The following is a 22,715-nucleotide window of genomic DNA, read 5'->3' on the forward strand; positions in this document are numbered from 1 at the left end:
GGAAGGAGCATCTCTCAGAAGGGGTTGGTCCTCACAGTACCCGAACCCCTGCACTCACTTCCACGACACACCCCTCTGGGATCGCAGCTCCCACCATCCCCCAGCCCGAGCGCCTGCGTCTCTGCACCCACATTACCCTTAACCAGACACAGGTCCTCTCCCCATCCATTTCCCTCTCAATTCAACAGCTACCCACCCACCCCCCAAAAAAGAAGGTTCCCCTGAATTATAAGCCACATTACACAAAGCCATTTTCTCATAACTTTTGTAAGTAAAACATGGGTGAACTCTTACACATGTCTTGTAGGTCTTGTAGGTCTTGTACTGACTAACATGGTAACAGGTATCATGTAACATGAGAACAGCAATTCAACTTAAGGAGAAGCAACAGAATTTCTTTTTCAGGAGCTCTATTGCCCAGTGATTTCTGTACCATTTAAAGCTAAACTGGAAACAAATTCGTGTGTGTGTGTGTGTGTGTGTGTGCATCTGTGTGTGTGTAAGTACTTATTTTACCTTACTACCCCCACCAGAGCTAAATGCATTTTTTCCAATTGAATTTTCCCACCATAAAATACACCAGAAAAATGTGACACAGATCTTAAAATAGTCCTATATAAACAATACAGGAGTATATATATAGAAGCACTTGCTGTATATAGAAATCAGTGGGCTTAAGTGATGATAACTGTTGCTATTCTGGGAGACAAAAGCCCCCTTTTACCAAAAGTTTTACTACTTCCAAAAATTCTTGTGGCCGACCAGTAAGCGGCTGCCTGAGTTCTCTCCGGCCGGACAGCTCCTCCAGCCCAGACATGCGGGGTCATCTCAGTCACCCACAGCCTCACTCCCAGTTAGGTCATGTCTGCCCGGGGTGGGGGCGAATGTGGTTTACTGGGGTTGGCCATGGAATCATGGCTCCCTAAAATCTGAGTTGGGAGGGCACTGAGGGGAGAGTTTTGACAAGATAACATTTCCTAACAGGACCACTTTCTGAACAGAACTCTGAAGTTACCTACTACCTCCGATGATAGAACTTTCAGGGAACCGGCCTGCTATTCAATGGTCACTCAAAGAGTGAGGAGGCTGTCACTCACTGAGGCCCTCGGCCCCCAAAGGACTTTTCTTCCCCTCCCAGAAGCAAAGCAAATGCCTTCCCAGAAGTTGACTGCAGGGTCTTGGGCACTGTGCAGAACACCACCCCTCTACCACCGCCACAGGTTAGATCCACCAGGGCCCAGCTCCAGTGATGCACCGACAGTGGCCCTCCCTGTGTGTTATCCACATCTGCCTCTTAACCTCTAAATGGAGCCTGGGGCCACCTTCCCATTCATAACTGTAGCTTCTTATCCTGTATCCCTAAAATCGCAGTATCAGAGAGAAAAAAAATTAGGTTGTCAATATCTTTTAAGACATTTTAAAAGGAATTAGGTCTGTAAGATATCTTCATAGTGCTACTACTGACTGGTTGGATTTCGTTGTCCGCACCAATCTCTCACGCAGTCAGATCAGAAACCGCACAGGCTGAGAAAATCCAATCCATGGGGTTCTCAGAACTTGACGGCTGTATCAGTGGAGACGGGGGGAAGGTATGGTTGCCTCGAAGGACAACCACCTTTACATGTTAGGAAAATTCCTGAAGTATATTAAAGCCACAGACAACTGCCTGGCCAATCACAGGCACACAAATATATATGGAGTAAAGCCACAAATTTATTTAAATCCTTTGGAAATATTTTTTATTTTCCATCTATACCACTCTCTGTGTTTAAAAAAAAAAAAAAGGAAAGGAAGAAAGTTATTTCACCGGTCCTGAAACTACCACTTGCATTTTTAAAGGTATCTTCTGGGCTTACTCAGATTTTGTCCATTAGTTTTTAAGTTATATCCACATCTCGCTCAGTCGTCACCATTGTAGAGACACGGTCTGTTTACAATATGCCCAATAATATTCCATCTAAGCATTTAATCGTGATTCTTGAAAAAAACTTTATATTTAACACTACACACTCACCTGTCCCCTCCAATTTTCCCATCAGGCATATGCTCTTCTACTCAACAAATCTATGTTGAGAATATACTTTATTCCTGGCAGAGGACCAAATATATTTAGGTGTCTACCTTCTTAAGGAAACCATTTTTTTAAATGATTAGAAAATGGATTCTCATTACAAAAAGATTATTTGCTTTATAAAATAAATTGTTCTATTAGGATTTCATTTTGAGATAACTGTATATTCATACATAGTCGTAAGAAACAAGATGCTGAGTGTTTTTAACCCAGTTTCCTTGATGGTAAAATCTTGCCAAACTATAGCCCAGTATCCCAACCAGGGCACGGACGCTGCCTCAGTTACCACACAGAACAGGTCCGTCCCCACAAGATCTCATGGACTTCCCCTCCCCCTCCTCCAAACAGGCCATTTTAATAGTTTCTCTGGTGAAATAAAGACTTAGTGTTCTACTGGCAGTGACACTTAAGTTTAGCGTTTAAGTTCAGGCAAATGTTAAAAAGCTCACAAAATGGTAATCAATAGGAAAACATTTTTTAGTCCACAAAAGCTTGGTTGACAAGGCAACTTTTGAAAACATAAGAGCAGGGGGTTTGGAGGGTCTAATCCTGATGAGATGAACTATCCTGAGGCTTGCCCTTCCCGGGTTGGCCAAGGCACACTGTAGGCAGTTAGGAACTCTTGAGTGCTCAGATAGGACTGTTTCTCAAGATTAGTAGAGAAATAAGCCTGAATTTAATAAACATCTGTAGAGGTGCCTCAACGGCAGTATCATTTTCCAGAGAGCTCTTCCTCGGTTTCTCTAGATGGGATGGAATTTTCATGTGTCCACTTGGGGAGGGAACTAACCGAGGTGCTGCGGGAAGGGATTTCACAGATGAATTAAAATCTCTAATCGGTTAACTTTGAGGGTAATTATCCTGAGTGGGCCTGACCTGATTAGCTAGAAGGCCTTAAAAGCAGGGTGCAGACTTTCTGAGAACTAGAAGTTCCACACGTCAAAAACAGCTGCAAACCATGCTGGCGTGCGTCCTTTCCTACCGACTCAGGACTGCCTTAGCCTCCACAATGATGCATGCCTGTTCCTTCTAACAGATCCCTTAATGAATACTGTGTGTGTCTGTCTGTCTTCTGCTGGTTCTGCTTGTTGGACAGACTCAGGATCCGCACCACAAAGGGATTTAGAAAGCAGATAGCAAAACAAAATTAGGATTAGATGAAGTTTTCATGTCTCAAACCCAAGACAATGGACGATTGTCTACAAAGACAAAGTGATGTGGATGCTGAGGCAGAGCGAGATGCTTAATGAACTTTCTGGTAGAAAGAGCAAATCAAGTAACCTTTTGGAACAACAAAAAAATTTACCTAGACTAAACTGTAGTTGTATCTAAAAAAAACTAAATCCTTTCTTTCAATCCATCCAAATGGACCCCTTCCATTAAAGACCGCCATCTGGTCCTTCCACCTAAGTTCGGATTCCAGGCTGAAAACAATAGATGGGCTTGCATTCCCATGCCACCACCCACCTGGGGTTCTCTTTTGCTTGCCTTCAGTTTTGCTGCCAGATGCTTTAGCCAGAAACCCAAAGTCAGGCAATTAATATAAGATTCCAGCCATTCTGTGACTTAATGGCCCATCCAAATGATTTGTGAGAAACTCTCCTGAATCAACAGAAGAGAAACTGAAGAGTTTTTTCCATTATTCCTCTCTCCCAGAGTATTTAAAGACTTGGGATTTTCCCATCTTTTGGGGAAATATTTTTATTATAAATAGTGAAGCATGCCGGGCATCTCCGCTTCATCTTTTTTGGTGGTAACACTCACTGTACACTCACTGGAATGTTTTCCTAGTAAATGATCAGCAATGGAAAACATGGCTAAGACAAAAGACGGCTTTCGGGAGGAGAGAATGGGAACCTTCTCATCTTTCCCAAGAGACAGGTAGTTCTTCTATAGAACTCTGGTATTTATTTTAGAACTAATGAGTCTAAGGCTACTAATGACTCGTAGCCTTTGGATGATGAAGACTGGCCATACCAGTAAGGTAAGAGTCCAACAGATTCACAGCAGTCCATCAAACCCAGTAGGAGATTCCAAAAAGAGAAATGCATTTCTGCTGCTAAGGCCAAATGCCACTGTCTTTCATTTAATGATTTTCTCTTCTGTCCCTTCCTTGTATCTTACTTTTCTGGACCAATCATCATTTAGAACTCTGTTTTGTAGTCCAATCCCCCTCTTGATTGCAACTCAACTAAATTTCCTGCATGATTTTTATAACACAAGTAGACAAGACTGGTAGGGACAGACACCAAGTCATACATAAAAATTCAATTCTCTTTGTGATGTTCAGAATGAACAAAAATTATCTCAGCCTAGACAAAGTGTTAAAAAACACTGCAGATCAATCAAGTCACACCATTTCCTGCTTTAGAAGCAGGCATTTTAAGGAAAGGCCTGAGCAGGTACCCATTCCTTTTAAGCCTGCTTAAAGGGGAAACTGAGGGCTGATTTTGTTCAAGAGACACCTATTGCCTTTCCCACTCAAGTTTCCTTTTGTAAAGTCCTTCCTGAGGATCTCAAGTTGGAATGAGGAGGGGGGATTGTTATTACTGTACAGTTAATATAAGATTATCGAAAGTCACTGAGTCCTAAAGTTGAGGGAAAACTAGATCATGTAGTTTAATTTCTTATCCAATGTATTTAATCCTGCAAGGAAATTTTATGCAAATAAACTACTTGGAAAAAAAATGAAGGCAAAAATAGTTTGACATTTTCCTTATTGTCCTGACATAGCAGAAGTCCTAGCATCTTACTCTTCTGTTTCCTGTTCCTGGGAACCTCAAGCACATCATTGTGTGTTGTTTTTGGTTTTTAGATTTTTTATTTATTTGCCAGAGAGAGAGAGAGAGATATCATAAGCAGGCAAAGAGGCAGGTGGAAAGAGGGGGAAGCAGGCCCTCTGCTGAGCAGAAAGTCCGATGCAGGGCTTGATCCCAGGACCCTGAGACCATGACCTGAGCTGAAGGCAGAGGGTTAATCCACTGAGCCACCCAGGTGCCCCTTCACATCACTGCTATTATAGAGGAGAAAAAAGATGGGATTTGACAACTTTAAAAAACCAAACATTTTCTGGGATGCCTAGGTGGTTCAGTTGGTTTAGAGTCTGATTCTTGGCTTTGGCTCCGGTCATGATCTCAGGGTGGTGATATCAAGTTCAACACCCACTTCCCCACTCAGCATGGAGTCTGCTCAAGATTCCCTCTCCCTCTGTCCTTCCCCCACCCCCTTACTTAAGAGCACACTCTCTCTAAAGAAATCTTTAAAACATTTTTTTTCTATTATAAATTCCTTCATAATTTCTCCTTTTCACCATCCCCATTATCTAGCTCTCCCTCCATATTGCTGAAAATTGTGCTGGAGATAAGAAGATTTTTCCATGAGGAAAGCATCACCACCTAAATATTCACCAGTAGAAGCCCAATTAAATAAATTCCAGTTCAACCACACAATGAAATTACTATGCAGCTATTTTAAAAAGCAAAGTAGATCTACATAATTATGAAAAGTTATCCAAAATACATTAAGGGAAAGAAAACCTGGAGTATTAGCCACAGTATGATCCCATGTGCATAAATTGTGTCTATATAGGAAAGTTCCGGGGAGAATCAGGTAACAGTGTGCTGCCTGGAATTTGTAGTAATAGTACAAGTTCGTGTCCTACAGTAATTCTGACAAAGTCTATTTTGTGTCATTCTTACCAAAAAGGTAAAGAGATTTATAATTGTATGTGGTACATTACTATGTGTAATCCAAACAAGAGTGAATGTTGGACAAGGAATGAATGAGAACAGAATCCTTTATTCACATTAGATCCCCCTTCGGTGTTACTTCACCATCCTGTGGGCCCCACTGCTTACTCCGTCTGCTGCCTGGGTGGCCAACACCACACAGATCCCCACTGGCTGTCAGACACCATGCTGTCATCCGACTCATGGGACAGCCTGATGCGCTGCTCACTTCCACCGTGGGACTTCCCCCACACCCTACCTGCAGTTGTGCGCAAATCCAGAATGGGGAGGAACCGACGCCCACAGGAGGAGACTTCCTCCTTTCGTACTCCAGCACAGTTCCAGGAACCTTTCCTAAGGTCTCTCTAAATGTCCGAGGCAGGAGAGAGCACCTGTTGCCTGCAGCTGTGGCCAAATGCACTGTTGTGTCCTTGTACTTCTTCCCTCCTCCCCATTTTACTTCCTCTGTCCTGAACTCCTGCTCCCAGGTGATCCCATTCCAAATCAACTTCTCTGTACGCAAGCCTCTGTATCGGGCCCACGTTCAGGCTAAGACATCATCAGATGTAGTGGGACATTTTCCTACCCATCAGTCGCAGACTTCATTCACTTGACCCTTTTCTTTGTCCATGATGCCAGTGCCCGGTGTGTTAGGACACATTTGTATCTTGACAGTGAATGCCGGTCTGGCTTGAGTGTGTCACAAAGGGCAGGAGTATTTCTCCATGTCATTCCCACGCTGCATTGGCTAGCAGTAACTTACACATCGGAGAGACTGCAAACCCAAACGAAGTGGCTCCCCAGCTCACCCTCCCCAAAGATGAACTCAAAAAAAAAAAAAAAAAAAAAAGCCCAGGATCACTCCAGTATCGCCAGATGGGAGTGCGGGCAAAGGTAATTCAAAGAACCAAAAGAACAATTCTGACCAATTGCAGTTGACGTATCTGGACTTTGCAAAGTTTTACAAAAACACATGATGGTGTAAACACATTTGCTAGAGCCCTTCCCAGGATCCCGCTTGTGAGAAGCACTTAACCCTAAGCTTTGATAGTCAAGCTGCTTTCCACCATGTAATCATTAGGTAGCGGTCACAAAAGGAGACCTAACCCGCAGACCGGAAACTCTTGAATCTACATACTACCACCATGCCCAGTCTAATCTTCTCTCCTCGACCGCAGATAGAGACATAAAAATAGCCCAGTTGCCTACTTGATTCTCTTCACTTGCCCTCCGGACATCTCAAGTCCAACACGTCCGAAACGGAATCTACCTCCTTCACCAACCTGTTCCTCCACTTCCATTCCTCTCGCTGACTAATGACACCACAATTTCTATCAAAAATAAAACTGGGGGAGTTGTCTCAGAGTCCCCCTTTTCTTCTGGTTCCACGCTGCTATGAGAAATTGGTTGCCAAATACTGGGCTGACTTCTAATTTTAAGATTGCTTCTAACTATCCACTGAACCCCTCCAATAATCTCCAACCCCATCACTAGCTCCCCTGAGTCACAGGTCCTCACTGTGAGTCTTCTGAAGGCAACAACCTTCTAATGTCTTGTACAAACCAGATCTGAACACATTATTTTCTTGCTTGAAATCTTCAATGGCTGCCCGTTACGCTGAAGACACTTAAAATGCTTTACGATGGCTCCCAGCACTCTCGATGACATGATTCCCAGCTTTTCCTCTAGCCTCACTTCCTACACCTCCTACACCTTTTCCCATTCCCCATCAGAGCACAGTGTTTGCCTTTCTCCAAACCAGATGTGTGGTTTCATGGTTTCCTCTGCCAAGAACACCTCCTTCTTCCCTTGGCTCCTTTCCTATTCCTCTTCCTCCAAGATACAATTCAAGTATCCTCTCATCCTAGAAGTCTTGCTGACCTTGCCTAGGCCAGCTGGGTTTGGCTGTCTTGTCTGTTTCCCCAGAGCCTTCGCTAGTTTCATCCACTCACTTATCCTGTATTCTAATTCTCGCTCCTCTGCTATGCTGCGAGATTCCTGAAGGCAAGAGTTCTCTTTCATACTGAAAGCCTCAGAAGCTAGCTAGCACAGTGTCTGGTATAGAATACTTTCAATAAGAGAAAAAAAAATCAAATTAATCATAAGAAAATGGGAGGGGAGATAATAAGGATTATGGAAAAATGGCATTGTCGGGGTGCCTGGGTGGCTCAGTGGGTTAAAGCCTCTGCCTTCAGCTGAGGTCATGATCCCAGGGTCCTGGGATCGAGCCCCACATTGGGCTCTCTGCTCAGCAGGGAGCCTGCTTCCCCCTCTCTCTCTGCCTGCCTCTCTGCCTACTTGTGATCTCTGTCAAATAAATAAATAAAATCTTTAAAAAAAAAAAATGGCATTGTCTTTGCAAGCTCTTGTCCTAAGATTGTTTTTCTTCCTAGGACACAATGGAGTAAATGAGATCAGTGACTGCTGGTCGATCATAATTTTAGCAACTATTTCCCAGAAAAGTGACTGCTGACTGTTGTTAACTGATCTAAGGCCTTGTACATAAAAGACTCATTTGGTATTTAATTTAATTGAACTGATTTTATTATTTTAACTCCTACTGGCACCAAGTTCTAGAGAAGATACAATAGGATTTGTCCCCAGATAAAGCCAGCTTAAAAAACAAGCAGAAATCAAACCCTGTTGAGTTTGAGATTATCTTCCCGTTGTCTGAGAATCTCTTCAAAGAATTTTCATTGTCTTCTTAAATATACAATATGAATTCAGTCTGGAAACCAAGATTCATATTCAAATATGATTGTAAGAAATATGCATTTAGCTTACTGAATGAATGTTCAAAAGAACTCGACATTCATTTGCCTGTATCTTCAAAAACAGACCATCCTTCTAAGGGATGTGCCCTTGAGTAAAAAGGACAACAAACATGCCTTAACATGCCCGGGAGAAGATACTACAACTGCCTAATAAGAACATCACCATGGTTCCTGACATAAACTTCAGAATCCCTAGGTCATCCTTGGTCACTGATCCTCCCTGTAAGTCACAGATTTTTAGAGTCCAAGTGTGGATAATGGGACCCCAGCAAATCCCATTAGTGCTTTCAGGGTCTTAAACTAAAATTGGACAGATCTGGGTTTGGATCTTCTGGTTCTGGTATGACTAATCATGTGCAAGATAGAGAGAAGTCCTAAGTTCACTTTGAAAACTGAATGATAAAAATGTAACATTTAGGGCACCTGGGTGGCTCAGTTGATTAAGCAACTGCCTTCGGCTCAGGTCATGATCCTGGAGTCGTGGGATCAAGTCCTGCATTGGGCTCCCAGCTCCACAGGGAGTCTGCTTCTCCCACTGACCTTCTCCCCTCTCAAGCGCTCTCTCACTCTCTCTTTCTCTCAAGTAAATAAGATCTTTTTTAAAAAATGTAACATTTAACACAGTGCCTGGCACATAGTAAGGAATCGATGAATGATAAGGAGTGTGTTACTGACAAACTTTCTCCTGGTTCTGGAAGTTACAAGTTATCTCAGATGTGCCTGTTTAATACCTTTTAATAGCTACAGAAACAGACTCTTGGGATCACTGGGATTATTCAGCTACAAGTAGCTTTTAAAATATAGGTTATGGGCTTCTATCAAAGAGCATAACTTCTAGTACCTGAGCATTCAACCCTCTGCAGGTTTTTCTTCAAGTTCTTCAATGTAACTCTACAGGCTGTTCACTCTGTTTCTCAAAACCAAAATTTTGCAGCTGGGGGGGATCAAATGGGTTCCGGAGATGTCTTCCCTCCCCTCTCACCTCTAGAAGTAGTTGCTCCCGCTTACTGGATGAGGCAGTGGGGAGGGCGGCCCATGAAGGAAGCTTGTACAGCCACTGCCTTTGTCATATCTCCTCTGTGAAGAAACAGAAGACTTCAGTTCCTGGGATTGGTTAAACCCTAGATTAGAGAACTAAGGAACTACTTTGTATTTTCCTCAACATCTCCTCTTGCTTTGTGCATAGCACCACGGCAGCAAAACCATCATACATTTTTTTTTTTTTTTTTGCATCTTTGTCAGGAAACGGGAACGATAATAAACACAGGTGGCTTGCAATACACAATTAAAGTCGAGGAAGCTGGCACAGAGCGAAGACTCAAAGACTGAGGGAACGAGAAGAGGAAAAATCGACGCATTACACGCAATGACCCCACCAACCCCGATGTTTGCAAAGATACTGCCAAGATGAGATCAGAAGTCACCAGAGAAGACTAGTCTTTACTGCCAAGGAACTGGAAGTCTAGCGGGGAAGACAAGGCAAGTAAAATGACTACATGGTCGACGCTCTCTTAAGTTGACCTCCGCACAACAACTTGCTGATTAACGGACTCACTCCGTTCTCCCTGGGAAGCACACTGACGGGGTCCCCAGCACCCTGAATGCTTCCGGCTAGTATGCTACTACTAGTACTCTACATCCTCTACTTCCAGAGATTAACAAGAATGTTTATGAAGAATTGGTTAGTTTTGCTCCCAAACCTGTTTGCGACATCGGTACTTACTTGATGCTACAACTATGTAACTTAAAAATTACAGAAACTGAGGACCATAAAATGAGTTGTTGTTTCTATGGCAACTATGACGAATCCTCTGGAAAGAATCAGCAAAAGCAGGTTGCTTTAAAAAAAAAAAAAAAACTGGAGTGGACATAAAATTAAAAAATTAAGGGGGGAAAAAAAACCCTCAAAAAACAAGAGTGAATGATGATGCGTGGCCAAGAGAATTACATGAGGAAAAACCTGGAAAGAGTCTGCATTAGCACAGCTTTGAAAATGCTTGTATTGCTTATCCACTTAAAAAGACTACTCAAGTGCAGAGAAGATCGAGAATTAAGAGAAGATGAAGTATAGATGGGGCTCGTCCACCATTACAGGAAACACCAACCCGTGAACCCACACCCAAAAGAAAATGCCTTGGATCCGTATCAGAAGAACAGTCCTATTTAACAGTGCCTGCTGCAATAAATGGACTCAGGCAAAGAACATTAATGGCTGCTTAAACCATTAAGGGAAAGGCTGATGGAGAACAGAATATTCATTTGGTGCCAAAGCACTGCTCCAAGGATTGCTGTTAATCTCAAAGAGGAAAGCCCATGTATACAATGGAGACAACTGGCAGTCACCACCTTAGTCAAGTGATCAAATGTAACCTCATTAAGAGTGGAAAACCAGACTTTATGGGGTACCTGATGCGATGAGCTCTTAAGTACTTTTCATCCTCTATAAAGTATTCCTGCCTAAAGTATTTAATCAAAACCTGGAATCTAATCTCCAGTGTATGGGAAATATGGGATAGAGAAATGAAATGTTCTCACAAGGAAACGATCATAGAAACCCCAAATCGAGGACACTACCAAAGAACTAGCCTGATTTCTTTAAAAAGTCAATGCCATTATTAATTCCCTTTGGTGTTCTGTAACAACGAACTTGGCTACATAGGAAAATGTATTTTTTAGAGTTAGCGGGGGGGGGGGGGAGAGAAGGAGAACACAAGGATGTCTTGAATTCGTTTTTAAAATCTTCTAGTGAAGAATCAAGATAAATGAGGCAAATGTGGCAAAATTCTGACAGTCCCTGAATTAGTGTTGGGTATATTGTGGTTCGTCGTCCGTTTTTTCTCCTTTTGTACACGTTTGAAACTTAGAAAAAGCTGAAAACAGTCAATGTCAGGGAAAACACTGATTGGGAGAAGACGGTTATTCGAGCTTAAAAGAAATACGAAAACAACCAATTCCAACGTACAAATCTAGATTGAATCCTTGTCATAAAAATCTATAAATAGGGGTCCCTGGCTGGCTCAGTCAGTGGAGCATGAGACTCTTGATCTTGGGGTCCTGAGTTCAAGCCCCACATGGCTATCAAGATTATGTAAAAGTAAAATCTAAGACAAAACAAAACCATTGTAAATAACATTTTTAGAAATTGACAATTAGAAAAATAGGAGTAGGAACTGGGGACAAAAATGATGGTGGAGAACTATAAATGCCTTAGTGACGATGGAATTAGGATTGCCTAGAAGTATGCTCACCATTTCAGGATGAAGTTCAAGAAAAAAACATTAAGAACTAGCAAATCTAGGAAACAGGTATACGAACAGTCACTATACTAGCTTTTCAACTTTCTTTAATCTTTGAACATTTTTATGAACTAAGTATTAAAGTTTGTCAACTGATGGCACACTTTAAAAAAAAAATCATTTACTTAGGGTATGTCTATGTGGTTTTTAAAAATTCCATCCTTCAGTTACCTTTAGCTGGCTCATTAAACAACAAAGAGGGGAGAGGATCCGGTGGTGTGTTGATAAACATTTAACAACAAAATGTTGATAAACATTTAACAACATTCTGGAAAGAATGGCCCTGACTTATAGCACTGGCCAGTTCCCATGGTGCAAATATCCCTACTATGATGGATTCCAAGTTACGAACAGGAGGACACTGAGCACAGAGCTGGGAAGCGAGAGGACCATCAGTCTTCCAAGCGGACAGGAGCTACTTCCAACACACCACTGGATCCAGATCCTAATACAGGGACATTTTAGCGGTCACAGGGGAGGAGAAGATGGTCTGCAGAAAACAAAGAGGCTAAGTTAAAACTGGCTGACAAGGATGGAGCAGAAAGATGTTTGAGCAGAGAAGATAAACCATGAGAGACAAAGGCAAACAATTCTTCAAAGGATTGTTACAAAGATTAATTTACATGGAAAATATTCAGCACAATGCTCGGTAGATAACAAGGACAAACGCCCTAAGCACCTCCCGTTCTAATTTCCTAACCTGATCCACCATCTGAATGGTCAGCTTATTGTCTATGACATCACACCACGGCTGCCTCTAGGAAGGGGGAACTCAATGGCTCGCCAGGCAACCTGGCAACAGGGGTGGGAGGGGGCGACTGGACAGCTTTGAGCCTTCTAAGTTTTGAAGAACGTGAATGTATTACTTGGTCCAAAAATAAATGAAAAGATCTCAATTTTAGGACACGAGTTCTTAAAAGTGCTCTGCTCTTCTCTTACTTTCAGCCACTACCCTGACATGTATCCAGTCAGGCACTCTTCCCGACACTCCTAACAGAAGAATTTCCAGTCAACTCCCACAAACCCAGTAAGAACGGTCCACCTCAGCAAGCCTGGCTGGCCGGGCAGAGACCCAGTCTCACAGGTCCGCATGTAAGTCACTAGCTTGGCGGCCTCAGTCCCCACAACAAAACACACACAAAGGCTTCAATCACTCTGAATGCCACATTTTACCTCAAATGCATTTACTCAACAAATCTTTACTCAGTGCCTTCTATGTATTTGGGTCCAGGAACACAGAGATGAGTGGTGTTCTAACTGGGCCTCGGAAAGTCTCCTTTAGAAAGAATTGACCTTAGTCAACTCTCTTTAGGCTGAAATTAGTACTAAAATAAATATCTAATATATACATACATAAAATAAACATGCACATATATACATAGATACATATAAACAGTGGAAGCAATTCTTAAAAGAAAGGGGCCAGTATTTTCTAGTCAATTTGCTGGAAAACACATTCTGTTAAATGAATTCTGTTTTGAAACCATAAATTAGGTGTATTCTTCTGGGGGAAATACACTTCTGGAGAGAAAAAAGTCCCTAGGAAAAGGATGACATTAACATGATTCTTAGAGGGTGAGTCCAATCCCCCAAAGGACTTCATGGGTCCATCGGCAGGAGTCAAGTGAGGCAAAAGGTCAAGGGGGGATTTTAACTCTTAGGAGTAGGGCAATCCCCTTGCAACCTCCTCCATCAAGGTCAAGTGGGAGCTCCAGAACTCTTAGAGCTTTGGCAAGATGCTCACGTTCTCTGTCCCCCACACGATACTCACAGGCTCTCCACCACTCTCTCCCTGGAAACCAGCAGGACTAATTCCATCATGTCTTTTATGCCAGTCACCACAAACAGCCCAGGACTCCAAGATCACCCCCTATTTTTCATCAGCCTTGAGTGGCTTCCTCACGCAGGTACATTCACTAGTACTCTACTGAAGGGACTCGGAAGGACCCCCAGCAGATCTCTGGAGCTCGCTCAAGTTTTCCAGTATTCTAATGAATTCCTGTCTCTCTGACCTCCCTGAAATCTCAACTTTGTCCCCACATCACGGAGACTGTGAGGCCCTGTTCAGGCTCCCCCTCCTTGTACTATGACCTCCAGGTAGTAAGCTAGGGCAATCTCAGGGATCATTTTCCTGTATTACGTGTTGTCCATTGTCTGAAAATGGGTATTTCAATACAGCTCGTATAGTTTTCTACTTGTTTAAGGAAGAAGGGTAGGGGCTCCCGGGGGCTCAGTTGGTTAAGCACCCGTCTTTGGCTTAGGTCATGAACCCAAGGTCCTAGGATCAAGACCTGCATGGAGCTCCTTGCTCAACAGGGAGCCTGCTTCTCTCTCTCCCCCTACCCCCACCCCACTAGTGCTCTCTTATCTCACCCTCTATCTCCAATAAATAAAAATTTTTAAAAAAGGAGAGTAAAAGTGGTCCCCATTATTTAATGACAGACACCAATGGAAGTCACTCTCCTCCAGTGTTCTTATTGTCCATCTAACTTAGTCACTTTCTTCCATGATCATTCCCTTGAACTGGTCACTCATCATTACTGCAACCCTGCGGTTATCTTAATTCCAAACATCTGTTCTCTAGCCTCTTCCCATCTATTCACATCACTCCTGTTAGCACCCCAATTCCAACAGTCCTTTGCCTCACTTCTAACCTAACATGCCTACCACCCATACACCTACTTTCCCCTCCCAATCTAGCTTTAGTTCATTCCACTGTCCACCATTTTAATGAGACCCTAAGCTCCCAGGTCCCTCTCGCTCCCTTGGACTTGCTGAGCTAAACCACAACCTATGTTCAATCCAACTCACTAAGAGATAATACACATTTTGCATTTAGTCTTGTTTATTGTCTTCTATAAAGCTCCATGAAGGCAGGGATTCTCAGCTGTTTTGCCTACTGCTGTACTCCCAAAGCTGGATAACAGTCCCCGACACAGAGAAGATACACGTTAAATATTTCTTGTCTGGTTTAAAATCAAACCCAAAGCTCAAAGTAAGTATTCAAATAAAAACACTAAAAGTGAAATGTATCATCCTATTTAGAAAGCTAAACTGCTTTTTGCGGTGCAAGAGGTCATGATTTTAAAAATAGGAATAGGAGTATATACACATTCCAAGTCTTTTTAACCTCCCGATTTTTTTTTTAAGTGTTATGCACTATTTTGACAAGATGGCAAGCTAGGATGGGCTTCCAACACGATTTTGGAGATTCTAGACATGTTAATGAAACATAAAAGCTGTGAGAAAAACATTAGGCAGCAGAAGGCCCAGATTTCAGCTGGGAGATGAGGCCCTCACTAGCCCTGAGCCAGGTGCTCGGGAGAAGCTTGGGTAGGCAAGTAGTTTCTTTAGCAGTGATGCTCTCTCCAGATCGCCCCCACTCACAGCCCTCTGGCAGCAGCGGTAGAGCGGCATGCTCAAGGGGATATAGGTACAAACAACTACAAAGCCTGGTGTGTACCTTCCACTTCCTACCCACTCTCACAGCCAAGGCAGGGGATGGCTAATCATCAGAGACTGCTCTCAGAGGCACAGGCTCGGGAGACCGGGCAGCCATTAACAGAGTAGATGACTAATGCTCCAGAAAAAAAGGAACTCATAGACAAATGGATGAACTTATCCCAGGGGTTTAACTGCTACAGAGAAAAACCACCAAATCAAACCACCAAATCAAACCACCTATATCAGCCAAAAATCAAGTTCATGGATCAGTACAGAAAAGAACAGATTAGCAAAGAGCTTCAAAGAGGGATCATACCTAGAAACCTGTAGCAAGAACAAGTGGCATTAAAATAAGAACCGAGTACAAGTTATTGGCATGTGAATTCTCAGAGGGGAGATAAAGAACCCAAGAGCTGGGCTATGCAGCAAAAGATTCGGTTAAGAAACTCTCCTAGAAGACAGGAGGAAGGGACCAAAAGCTGGAGGATGTGAAGAAACATGGACCGGCAGAGGATTGCCCTGGAAGGGTCACTACAGCTGTGTCATAGGAGGCCTGGCGATGGGAAGGGAGACAGGAGGAGAGAGTATCTCACGAAACAGTAATCGACAAGTCCCAGATTTAGACAGAGATGCAGGACTTCGGATTGAAAGGATTCGAAGAGCCAAGAGAAAATTGGGGGTGGGTTTTGCAACTAGTTACAGTGTGATGAAATGAAAGAACAAAAAATAAAACTCCAAGAATTTTTAGAAAAAGTAAATCATTTATAAAGGATAAACGAGAATCAGACTGACTCCAGAAGGCTCAAAGGCAACGCTGGTCCTAAGAAATTGATGGTTCTTTTCAAAGAACCCTCCTTGAGGGGGGAAAACTTTCAAAACTTAAAATTTATACTTAAATTGCCATTGAAATACAAGGGTAAAATAAAGATATTTCAAGCATACAAGGTTTTAAACATACAGAAGTTTTATCACACAGACAGCTTCTCAGAAATAGTCTACAAAGAAGAAATACCTATTTTGGAGTACACTAGAAAAATGGCAAGTAAGGGTAAGTAAATCATGTATTAAGTTTACTATTGTCTAAATAAGGTCCAGTGGATCCACAGCAGTTCCAGAATTGAAATTATTTCGAAATCAAAATACTTTTATTGGTTTCTGGGGACAGGGTGGTAAGGGGGTAGTGGGGGGGGGGGAGAACATCTAAGATTCTTGTCCTTTTTGAAGTATGTCGGGGCCAATACATAAATTTAAAGGTTTAAAATTGGAAAAAGATTTTTAATAGGAAAAACACAAGTATGGGATGCCTGGGTGGCTCAGTCAGTTAAGCCTCTGCCTTCAGCTCAGGGAGCCTACTTCTCCCTCTGCCCCCTCACTCACTGCTGCTCCCGTGTGCTCTTCTTGCTTCTCAAAAATTAATAAAATCTTTAAAAAACAAAAACAAGCATGTATATTATCAAATTAGGAGCTAAGGACAACTACCAAAGAATAAAAAACAGCAATGCCTGGATGGCTCAGTTAACCACCCAACTCAATTTGGGCTATGTCATGATCTCAGAGTCGTCGGATGAGCCCCAAGTCAGGCTCTGTGTTTGGCAGGAGATCTGCTTAGGATTCTCCCTCTCCCTCTCGTTTTGTCCCTCCCCTACCATACGCACACGCTCTCTCTCTCATAATAACTAAACAAACCTTTAAAAAAATAGAATGTGTAACTTTCAACACAAGAAAATAATGGATTTGTTCAATAGATGATAGGAAAAGGGTAAAGCAAAAATCAAGAGAAAATTTGAAACAAAATGGATTAAAAACTCAAAATATAGAAATATGTTATGACTTATATAAATGGGTTCAGCTCGCTGACATACTCAGAATGATTTCTAAACAAGATATAATAATATACTCACTGGAGAAAACATGAAGTTATTTGGAATACAATTAGTCTAATGAAGGAATTAAAAATCACCCATAATCTTACCTTTTAGACATTGTTTTCTACCAAAGTGTATGTATTACATTTTTCCACAAAAATACTTTTGCACATATGTCTTATTTTCTCTAATATTTACCCAAAATATACAAAAACACTTATTTCAAAGGATACATGCATTTCTGTGTTTATAGCAACATTTTCTGCAATAGCTAAATTATGGAAGCAGCCAAAGTGTCCACTGAGAGATGAATGGATACAGATGTGAGATACAGGGGCGCCTGGGTGGCTCAGTGGGTTAAAGCCTCTGCCTTCAGCTCAGATCATATCCCAGGGTCCTGGGATCGAGCCCCGCATCGGGCTCTCTGCTCAGCAGGGAGCCTGCTTCCTCCTCTCTCTCTCTCTCTCTCTCTCTCTCTCTCTGCCTGCCTCTCTGCTTACTTGTGATCTCTGCCTGCCAAATGAATAAATAAAGTCTTTAAAAAAAATTAAAAAAAATTTAAAAAAGATGTGAGATACACACACGCATGTGAGAATATTATTCAACTGTCAAAAAGAATGAAATATTGCCATTTGCAACAACATGGAGGGAGCCAGAGAGAACAATGCTAATTGTCCTCCTAAGAAATAGAAGTCAATCCGAAAAAGACAAATACCATATGATTTCACTCACATGTGGAATTTAAGAAAACAAATAACCAAGGGGGAAAAAAAAAGAGAGAAAGACAAACCAAGAAACAGACTTTTAACTCTAGAGAACAAACCGATGGTTACCAGGGGGGGGAGGTGGATGGGGGGTGGGGGGGGATGAGTGAAATGGGTGATGGGAGTAAGGAGGGCACTTGCCGGGATGGGTGATGGGTGACGGATGGAAGTGTTGAATCACTATATTGTACACCTGAAACTACACTGCATGTTAACTGGACATTTTAAAAATGTCTCCATATTAATGTATAACCTTATAATGATTTTTAGTGGCTAAATAGTTCTATGTTGTACCATGATTGTTATACATCCATTAGACACAATTGTTACACAGCTGTTAGACATTTCAGTTCTTCCCAATGTTTCATCTTTCATATAACATTTGGTAATTCCTCCTAGTAAAATCACCCTTCCCAGACTGCCACCTCTACAGCATTTAGAGGAGGCCCACAGAGGTGATGCTGGGGTAAGGCTGACCCCTCCATCACTGGGCTTTCCCTATCTTCTATCTACTGGACAACTCCTATTATCACATTAAAAGCCTGAACTATTTCCTACCTTTAAAACCAAAAAAACTTCTCCCAGCCCCCCTCTTTTCTGCTATCGCTCCATTTCTTTACTTCTTTTCACAGCAAAACTCTTCAAAGAACAGTTTTCATCCATTTTCTCCATTTCTTCCTCAAGTTGCTCTAAATCAGTGCTGTTCAATGAAACCACTCATGAAGATCTCCAAAGACTTCTCATTTGGTTTGATCCAATGATCAGTTCTAAGCCCTCCTCTGTTTCATGATCACTTCTCTCTTGAAACAATCTCTTCACTTGGCTTCCACCACACCTCCCTAGCTTTTCTCCTTCATGCCCATTCCCCCTCATTCCCTTTTGCTAATTCTTCTCTTTCCAGTGACCTCTTGAAGCCAGAGACGCTTGATCTTCATTCTTAGATCTCTTCTCTTCTCCCTGGACACTAACTCGTGTGAGCCATGATCCCATTTAGTCTCAAACTTTTCAGGATCATCATAAGCTGATGACTCCTACTTGTGTCTATCCCAATCACTGCTCTGCAGTCCAGATTTGCATATCCAAATGCCTCCTTAACATCTCCACCAGCATGTCTACCAAGTTCATCAAGCTGTAAATAAGTCTCAAAGTCTGTTCCTCTTTTATCAAGGTAAGGGATGTAATAACATTCACTCAGTTGTTCAAACCAAAAACCTAGGCCTGATCCTTAACATCTCTCTCCCTTCCAAACCTCTGAAGAATATCCAGAATTTGATCCTTTCTTATCCTTATCCTCTCACTCTACCCCCTTGGCCCAATCCACCATGTTCTCTCATCCGAATTGCTACAATGGCTTACTAACTGGCCTTTCTGCCTTACTCTTGCTTTCTATGACCAATTCCTTGCAGAGTCACCAAAGTAATCCTTCAAAAAGAGACAAAGACGGTCACTCCCCTGCTCAAAATCCTCCAAAAACTCCCCTGTCATACCTAGAGTAGAAACAAATATCTCACCATAATCTGCAAGACCTGACAGATCCCTGCCCATCTTTGGGACCTTATTCCCTGACCATTCCTGGCCTGGCTTACTTTTCTTGGGATAGGTCATGCTGATCCTTAAATATGCCAAATACACTCCTGTCCAGGGATCTCTGCTCTCCCTGCTTCTACCACTCTACCCTAGATTTTCAGCTTCTTTACTCTCCTACCTCTTTCAGGTCTCTACTAAAATGTCACCTCCTTATGAGGCCTTCCCTGCCCCATCCTATCTTAAACAGCTCCTCCCTACCACAGTCCATACGCCCTCTTTCTGTGCTGCATGGAGCACTTACCAGTATATGATACTGTATTTCACTGCTTTTCGTTTGTTTTTTTAAATGATTTTATTTATTTAATTGACAGAGAGAGAGAGATCACAAGTAGGCAGAGAAGCAGGCAAGGGGGGGCGGAGCAGAGAGCCCCATGGAGCAGAGAGCCCGATACCGGGCTCGATCCCAGGACCCGGAGATCATGACTTGAGCTGAAAGCAGAGGTTTAACCCACTGAGCCACCCAGGTGCCCATACTGTATTTCTTATTTAGCTGCTTAGTCTGTTCTCCACTTAAGCTACTGAACGCACGAAGGCAGGGATATGATCTTTGGGACACTATAGCCTCCATGCCTAGAACACGGACTGGCACACAGCAGGGGCCTAAGCTTCTTTGAGTAGCACGGACTGAACATTCACATATCTGTCTACTAAGGGCTAATGATCCATCTTATCCTACCCCTCCAAAAATCAAGATACTCAGACAACAAGGCTATAAAAACAAAACAAAGCAAAGCAAAAAACCCAAAATATTTCAGACCTAAGTATAAAGGAAAATAAAACCTTCATCCATGTACCTATCACCCATTTTAAGAAGTAAGGGCGCCTGGGTGGCTCAGTGGGTTGGGCCGCTGCCTTCGGCTCGGGTCATGGTCTCAGGGTCCTGGGATCGAGTCCCGCATCGGGCTCTCTGCTCAGCAGGGAGCCTGCTTCCGTCTCTCTCTCTCTGCCTGCCTCTCCGACTACTTGTGATTTCTCTCTGTCAAATAAATAAATAAAATCTTTAAAAAATAAAAAAATAAAAAAAAAAAAAAAAAAAAAAAAAAAAAAAGAAGTAAAACATCATGAGTTAAAGCCTCTGCCGTTGGCTCAGGCCATGATCCCAGGGTCCTGGGATTGAGCCCTACATTGGGCTCCCTGCTCAAGAGGGGAGCCTGCTTCCCGCTCTCTCTCTGCCTGCCTCTCTGCCTACTTGTGATCTCTGTCTGTCAAATAAATAAATAAAATCTTAAAAAAAAAATAAAGAAGTAAAACATCATACAGTTTAGTCCCATGAATACCTACACCACTGAGGCAACTTAATATCAGATTTACAGAAAACCTGAAGGACAGAAAAGTGTTTTATGATTCACCCATTATTTTTCATCTGAATATCAAATTATTTCCAAAACAGAAAATAAAATTTCCGGAACAGAAACAGAAAATAAAATTATTCGACAAAGGACTACACAGAAAATAATATTTTCCAAAACAGAAAATGAAATTATTTGACAAAGTACTCTACTAAACAACACAAAACAAAACAAAACACAAAAATCATGGTGCAGTGAGATTCAAGTTTTTGGATGGCGAAAATAAATGGGAAGCAGCAAACACTAGCAAAGTGGGCGGAAAGGAGAGACCTGGTTAGGTGGATACGCAAGGGGACCCCAAGAAGAACAAGCAAGGGAAGGTGGGCAACTGGGTGCTCGTCGCCTGTCTTCCTTACGCAACATGACTGCAGAAGGATTACAGACAAAGCCTGGCTGAAGTGGCAGGTACCAAGAAGGGACGCATCCAATGACATCACAGGACGTTTAGACAGTCCTAATGTAACCACCGAGTTTGGCCTGGGAGCACCCATCGAGGTTGGTAAGGAAATGTGGTTTGTAGAGGATGGAGGAGACACAGCTGTTGACTCAGAAAGTAGGAGACACAAAGAAAGCTGAACAGGAAACAGATGGAAAATCTTTTCAATTAGAGAAATACTTCGAAGACTTAAAAAAGTAAAACTGGAAACACCATGACCCTATAAAGATAGATCTTTCAGAGTTTTATCAACCTAAACCCCTTTCTAGTGACGGGACTATCGAGCAGTAGCAGTAACACAACAGACCTTCACACAACGTCCAATCTCTACCCTAGCCATAGCCTCTAACACTGCTCTGCGGCAAAAGCTACTGGCTTCTGAGAGAACATCAGATTCTAGTCAAGGGAAAGGGGGGGGGATCAAGATGGAACTGGAATATTCTGTTTTTGCCAGAAAGTTTAAAAAGGAGCCAGTGTAAAAGGCGAAATAACAATTTAACCATTCATTCTGTGAAAATTCACGAGTCTTTTTAAAAAATATTTATTTATTTACTTACCTGAGAGAGAGAGAGAGAGAGAGAGAGAGAACAAGCAGGGGGAGTGGGAGAAGGGGAGGCAGGCTCCCCGCTGAGCAAGGAGCCTGATGCGGGGCTCGATTGCAGAACCTTGGGATCATGACCCAAGCCGAAGGCAGATGCTTAACAACAGGCACCCCAAAATTCCTAAGTCTTAATGGTACTCCAAAGGGGGGAAATCTTCTGAACTATACGGTACCTGTGGTGAGGAGGGCAAGGGGAAGTTCAAATCCAGCCCGGTTTACCTAGCTGCCCTGAGGCCTTTTTCCTCATTGTTTCCTCTAGAGAGACACCTTTCTCTTCATTCTCACAAAGATACTGTTTGTGCTAGAGATGGTCTGTGGTAAAGGATTACTGGGCATATCATTTTCCAACAATATTTATAAAAAATGTTCTGTATCGGCCAACTCAAATTATAACACAGGACTACCAGACAAATCTCTACCCCTGCAAATGAGACAGGACACGAGGCAGCCCAGGTGAGGTCCACAGAACGCAGCCATCTCTCAGGTAAAGCAGCTATGGTCAAAACCGGGTTAGTACAACATACCGAAAGAGGCACAGGCTTGAACAGTCCCATTACTATAAAGGGGTTGAGGCTAATAAAACCAGCCTGGAATTTTTTTTTTTTAAGATTTTATTTATTTATTTGACAGAGAGAGATCACAGTAGACAGAGAGGCAGGCAGAGAGAGAGAGAGGGAAGCAGGCTCCCTGCTGAGCAGAGAGCCCGATGCGGGACTCAATCCCAGGACCCTGAGATCATGACCTGAGCCGAAGGCAGCGGCTTAACCCACTGAGCCACCCAGGCGCCCCTGGAATTTTTT

General features: G+C 42.6%; 1 protein-coding gene across 4 annotated transcripts in view; it reads right to left on the reverse strand.

Moving 5' to 3' along the window:
- Positions 1–22,715, reverse strand: part of CNNM2 (cyclin and CBS domain divalent metal cation transport mediator 2) — a 147,029-nt gene that overhangs the window by 39,556 nt on the left and 84,758 nt on the right. The window contains exon 2 of one of the 4 annotated variants that reach the window (XR_009352474.1): positions 9,556–9,650. The exons of the other annotated variants lie outside the window; for them this stretch is intronic. The gene's annotated coding sequence lies outside the window, so the exon portion shown is untranslated. The remainder of the gene's footprint in view (positions 1–9,555; positions 9,651–22,715) is intronic. 4 annotated transcript variants of the gene reach the window in all.

Source organism: Mustela lutreola, chromosome 4 (genome assembly GCF_030435805.1).
Source record: "Mustela lutreola isolate mMusLut2 chromosome 4, mMusLut2.pri, whole genome shotgun sequence".
In the NCBI taxonomy this organism is placed as follows: domain Eukaryota; kingdom Metazoa; phylum Chordata; class Mammalia; order Carnivora; family Mustelidae; genus Mustela; species Mustela lutreola.